Source organism: Eurytemora carolleeae, unplaced genomic scaffold (assembly GCF_000591075.1).
Source record: "Eurytemora carolleeae unplaced genomic scaffold, Eaff_2.0 scaffold662, whole genome shotgun sequence".
Lineage (NCBI taxonomy): Eukaryota > Metazoa > Arthropoda > Copepoda > Calanoida > Temoridae > Eurytemora > Eurytemora carolleeae.
Window position 1 is genome coordinate 102732 of NW_019396880.1, and position 6693 is coordinate 109424.

A 6693-nucleotide genomic window follows, 5' to 3' on the forward strand; every position below is an offset into this window, starting at 1 on the left:
GGAGGAGGTGGAGCACGGAGGATAAGGAGGAGGAGGTATGAGGATAAGGAATGTATAATAAATCTATACTAGCTTTGGAACCCAGCGCTGCTGAGGTAACTAAAAGTTACTCCCGCCGTTTACCCGCACTTGAACGATTTTACCGGGAAACCAAAAGTTCGCCATTAAATCCACCCACTCAGCTTAGAATGTCAAAACCAGGCTAGGCCCATTCCCGTGGGTCTTCCGAGTTCTCAAATCAAAATTTGAGGCAAAACGGTCAAGGGGTTTCGTTGTTGTGATCGGACAAACAAACAGAGATTACAACTTTATATATATAGATATCGACAAAATTAAACTTCTCTCGTAGGAATGAATCTGGAAAGATTGGAAGGAAAAAGAAGTTTGTCTGTTAATAGTTTGTATCTAAAAAGACTGGACTGTGTCTGGAAAGACTAGACTTTATATTTAAGGACTGGACTGTATCTCGAAAGACAAGACTTTATCTTGAAGGACTGGACTGTATCTGGATAGACTAGACTTTATATTTAAGGACTGGACTTTATCTGGATAGACTAGACTTTATATTTAAGGACTGGACTGTATCTCGAAAGACAAGACTTTATCTTGAAGAACTGGACTTTATCTGGAAGGACTGGACTGCATATCTTGATGGAGGACTGGAATATATCTTGAAGGACTGGACTATATCTGAAAGGAATGGACTGTCTCAGCATAAGGACTGGACTATGCCTTGAAGGACTGTGCTGTATCTTGAAGGACTGGACTATGCCTTAAAGGACTGTGCTGTATCGTAAAGGACTGGACTATGCCTTGAAGGACTGTGCTGTATCTTAAAGGACTGGACTATGCCTTGAAGGACTCTGCTGTATCTTGAAGGACTGGACTATGCCTTGAAGGAATGTGCTGTATCTTGAAGGACTGTGCTGTATCTTGAAGGACTGTGCTGTATCTTGAAGGACTGTGCTGTATCTTGAAGGACTGTTTGGATGTGAAAACCAAATTAGGCAATAAATAGAATAATGCTTCTTCCGGTAATAAAGCAAGTAGATCCAAGTTGGTGCTAGGGGCGGTGAAATCCGGTCAAATTAAATATATTCTAGACTTAATTCAATACTTCCGAACATGGACAGTAGACACCAGTAGAATTTACTATAGAATTGACATAACTTTTAATCTTGGAAAAGGAATTACAACGTGTAACTTTAAGTACTTGGCACATTCTACATTCAATCTTCGTTTGTACTTTTTGAAACAATTCTGTTCCAACAAATATCTTTCCGTTTTATGATTTTCCAATTGCCTTTTCCTGTTCTTTACTGTTAAGGTGGTTAACGATGATTTAGTGAATATTTATATTTAACGATGTTGATTACTAACGAGGGTTTAATTAAAGGGATTTTAACCCTAATTTCAAGTGAGTTTTCTTCCTAAGATGCCAATGCACGAATCACAATGGTACAATTAAAACCTTAATCCTAGGTTTATAAGGTGTCATTGTGATAAGTCCTATATGTGTTTTTGCAGTAGAAATGCGCAAGTCACTTTGGTAGAGAACCCATAATTGAAAATAATCAGTTTACAAAATTATAAAAACTATTATCTAATTCATACTTGATCAAACAACGCTTTTAATGGTACCATTGTAAATCGGGCATTGTCATCTTTGCATGGAGTGTCACTTGAAATTACACTTACAGCTAATTAAAAGGCTAATCTTAACTTAAATATTTTAGAATACGCTCGATCCCGATCGTTAATATAATGATGATCGTTAACGAGAACATTGGGTTGTTTATCCAAAAATCCAAATCATACTTTTTGCATGAGCTTTCCACTTTTGAAGAACGGGGTCAACTGCGTCCATCCGTTAGCAAAATGTACGAAGTAAAGTGTCACTTTATTTTCATGTTAATTGAGACACCCTGTAGATAGATTGAGTTCAAAAATGAAAATATCAAGTTCTATGGAACTGTTATTAGATAAGTTATTTTTTAAACAAGTAAACTTTTTACAATTAAAACATTTTTACTCATAGAACTGCATTTAAGAGAATATAAACCAATCCATTGTACTCTTCATGGTTAACACATTGCCAATTATACTAGAGTTAATAGTACTTATTTTCAAGAATTTATTACGGGTTAGTAATAAACAATTTGTTTAAAATGAGTCAACGTTGATCAATTTTGAAACAGTTCTGACTTCTGAGGCCGAATTTAAAGAATTTGAGCCGCGTCTCAAATTTGAGAGGTGGCTCAAACATGGTTGGTTCACTTGAAATTGTATTCAGTGTTTCGAGATTTGAACCGGCGCTCAATTGGAACCGGTTTTTGGCGGTTCAGCGACGCGGTTTAAATTCTTTTAATTCGGCCTCTGGTTAGTTAAGTTTTCAACATTGTAAAGTTTAGAAAACTATTTATATTGCATGGTTGTAACTGAATTTATTACAGACCATACAGGGTTACCCACAAAACATGAGACTGTAAAGACGACCTAAACTCTAAAAATATGACGACCCTAGGGTTAAACAAGTCTTCTGTCTTATATTAGATTATCAAATGATTTGCAAAGAAATAAACTAATTTATTACAGCTGTAAAGAATCATAAATATAAAGAAACAGAGTGTAAATTCCGTACAGTCGTCTTTGAAGCCTCATCCTTTGTGGGTAACCCTGTACATGTTAATTCAAAGAAATAAAATATCAAATTCTAGGTAAATCCTATTACGGAGAAATTTTTCTTTTAAAGTTAACATTTTTACATTTAAACATCTTATAGTCTGATCATGTATCACTCATGCAAACTGTGAACCAAATCCACCGTGTTCCAAAGGTATTGCACACATTGCAATAAATTGGAGGTACGGCACCGGACAAAACGTTTTGTGTTGAAATAGTTTTAAAATGGCGTCCAGCTGTTTTGAAAAATGGCGCCCACCAGGGAAATTATTAAACTTTATTGATCATGTGAAGAAATCATTACTTAACAAATGAGATTTCTTTTTAGATTTTTTTGTCTAGAGGAGGGTCGGGGGGGGGGGGNTTTTTTATGAAATAATTTTCTATTAAAAGAAATTCTCTTTATTTCTTCCGTACTTTTTCCAAGAAAATTGAGAGTTTAGTGACGAAATTTAAATCGTCTTCGTTTTATAAAAATTAATTAAGAAAAAGAAACCGGATACTAAATTTTACACCGGCTGAAAGTATTTCCAAAATGTGGTCTACGAACTTTTATCTTAAAAAATGAAGGAGACATTTAACATAAGATAGTTAAGGCTTAGGTAAGAAATGAGTAGGTTTCAGGTTAGGGATGAAAAGGGTTCAAGTTAGGAATGAGTAGCTTAAGAGATGAGAAGGGTTCAGGATAGAGATGAGTAGGGTCCAGGTGAGGGATGAGTGGGGTTTAGGTTAGGGATGAAAAGGGTTCAGGTTAGGAAGGAGTAGGGTTCCGGTTAGAGATGAGAAAGGTTAAGGTTAGAGATGAGTAGGGTCCAGGTGAGGGTTGAGTAGGGTTCAGGTTAGAGATGAGTAGGGTTCAGGTTGGGGATGAAAAGGGTCCAGGTTATAGATGAGTAGGGTTCAGGTTAGAGATTAGAAGGGTTCAGGTTAGAGATGAGTAGGGTATAGGATAGAGATGAGTAGGGTTCAGGTTAAGGATGAGTAGGGTTCATGTTAGAGATGAGTAGGGTACAGGTTAGAGATTAGAAGGGTTCAGGTTAGAGATGAGTAGGGTTCAGGTTAGAGATGAGTAGGGTATAGGTTAGAGATGAGTAGGGTTCAGGTTAGGGATGAGTAGGGTTCATGTTAGAGATGAGTAGGGTTCAGGTTAGTCGAGATGAGAAGGGTTCAGGTTATAGAAGAATTGGATTCAGGTTTGAGAAGAGTAGGATTCAGGTTAGGAATGAGTAGGGTTCAGGCTACGGATGAGTAGGATTCAGGTTAGAGATGAGAAGGGTTCAGGTTAGAGATGAGTAGGGTTCAGGTTAGAGATGAGAAGGGTTCAGGTCAGGGATGAGTAGGGCTCAGATTAGAGATGAGTAGGGTTCAGGTGAGGGATGGGTAGGGTTCAAGTTAGGGATGAAAGGATTCAAGTTAGGGATGGAAGGGTTCAGGTTAGAGATGATTAGGGTTCAGGTTAGAGATGAGTAGGGTTCAAGTTAGAGATGATTAGGGTTTAGGTTAGAGATGAGTAAAGTTCAGGTTAGAGATGAGTAGGGTTCAGGTTAGAGATGATTAGGGTTCAGGTTAGAGATGAGTAGGGTTCAAGTTAGGGATGGAAGGGTTCAGGTTAGAGATGATTAGGGTTCAGGTTAGAGATGAGTAGGGTTCATGTTAGAGATGAGTAGGGTTCAGGTTAGAGATGAGTAAAGTTCAGGTTAGAGATGAGTAGGGTTCAGGTTAGAGATGATTAGGGTTCAGGTTAGAGATGAGTAGGGTTCAAGTTAGAGATGAGTAGGGTTCAGGTTAGAGATGAGTAGGGTTCAAGTTAGAGATGAATATGGTTTATGTTAGAGATGATTAGGGTTCAGGTTAGAGATAAGTAAAGTTCAAGTTAGAGATGAATATGGTTTATGTTAGAGATGATTAGGGTTCAGGTTAGAGATAAGTAAAGTTCAAGTTAGAGATGAATATGGTTTATGTTAGAGATGATTAGGGTTCAGGTTAGAGATGTTCTCGAAAGTATATAGCTCATGTCAGCAAAAACTCAGACTCGCAAAATAATTTGGAGATCGAGAACTGAATCCTATTTTTTGGTTACTAAGGTTACAGTTGAAAGACGAGCTCTCCGGGATCAATTTACCTTGTAAAGTCGATCAAAGTTCGGTTGATGAATTCCATGAAGACATCAACCACGTGAGTCAACACCAGGATGATGATTCATTTTCTGAATCTACATTTAAATAAGAACCAGGAAATTTTCCACGTGGATAGCACGAAACAAACAAAAAGGGTCTAAGCAGAAAAACAATTCTAGACTTATCAAGATCCATGTTAAATATAATTAAAAAAAACAAAAACATTTTTCATAGACAAACTTTATAAGGATCTGTTTCCTGCTTCCCTTATTTCCATAGACAAACTTTATAAGGATTCAGTAGAACCAAATGAAATATTTCAAATCAACATCTGTGACAGGTCACAATCGGTCACAATACAACCATGTGACAGTGTAAGTTTTATTTATATTTAGAACTTTAACGTATCATGTTATGTTAAAACAGTCTAATTAAACTGCAGACTCTTATACATATGAGTCTGTGTTAAAATGACATGCCTGATTATTGCATGAACGATTACAATTTTATTCTCAGCATCATTTAAGCTTCATAATACAGAAGACGACATTTCAAAACATTAAAATAAATCTCAACACTGGTGTATATCAAATAGATTGTCAAGTACTTGACAACCTATTTGGTATATTATCTATGAAATCTGTAAACTGTACGTTGGTGTTGTTTGAACCAGTGTAAATGACAGTTACACTAATACTGTAAATCCTTTCTTAGAACGGGCTTACGTTCCACTCGGTGATCCAGGGCCCATATTAAAACACTTCCGAACTTCTTGTTCCTATTAAGAGATTTTTGTGCAGCTAAAAATCCNTAGCAATCGAGCGTGTAAATAAACAGACCCATTTCAACAATGAGTGATTTAAAAAGTCACAAGTTTGCTTTTTAACAACATCAAATACACTAAATTATTGCTTTAATGTCGTCTTCCTTTTTTACAGTTTTCTGGTTCTCACTATATATAACAATTAACCAGTTATCAGGATCCGTTTCATTTTGATGCGGATCCTGGATCCGTTCTTTTGGAAAATGATTTGAAACCAGCTCAAGAACATCTACAGGGTGGCCAAAACTTTTTTGAACAAATACGTACAAAATCCGTACATTTTCAGAAGAAATCCGTACAATTTTCGAAAAAAATTCCGTACAATCCGTACAATTTTTTTTTTAAAATCCTTACAATCCGTACATTTTTAAAACCAATCCGTACATTTTTTTTTAAAAATCTGTACAATCAGTACAATTTTCGAAAAAAATCGCATTTTTGAAAAAAAAACATTAAAATTCAATTTTTCATTCATTGTCTTTTGTGTTCAGTTCATGTAAGAGGGTTTAAACTTCTTTAGCAAGAATCAATCTGTAAAAAATTGGCTTCATACATATATACAAACTAAATACTGGGTACATGATACTACAGGGTGTCCCAATAAACATGGGAATTCAGTGACGAATTCGATATCGTCTTTTTAAATAATTCTTTGATTTAGTATAGTGATACCTACTGAGAAAGCTGTAATCTGAAAGAGTTTCGTCTGCTATGTTCACATTTTGTTNACAACTTTATGTGCCATACATAAATTTTAATATTTATCTATTTTTTCTTTTCTAATAGATGTTTTTCTCTTCTACAGCTCCATATCCAGGGGATTTTAAAATACAGGATATATTGTTACTTTTTTTTTATTTGTAAAACTCTACATTTTTTATCAATTAAAATGTCTCAGTAAAATACATCAAGTTCCATTTAACTGTGGAACAGCAAGCGATATTTACACAAGCAGGCTTATTTAATGTTTTATATACTATACAGTATATTATATATATACAGCCTTAAAATCAACTTACGGGACTTGTACTCATTATTTCATGTGACCAAAGCCACAACTTTTATCTACAG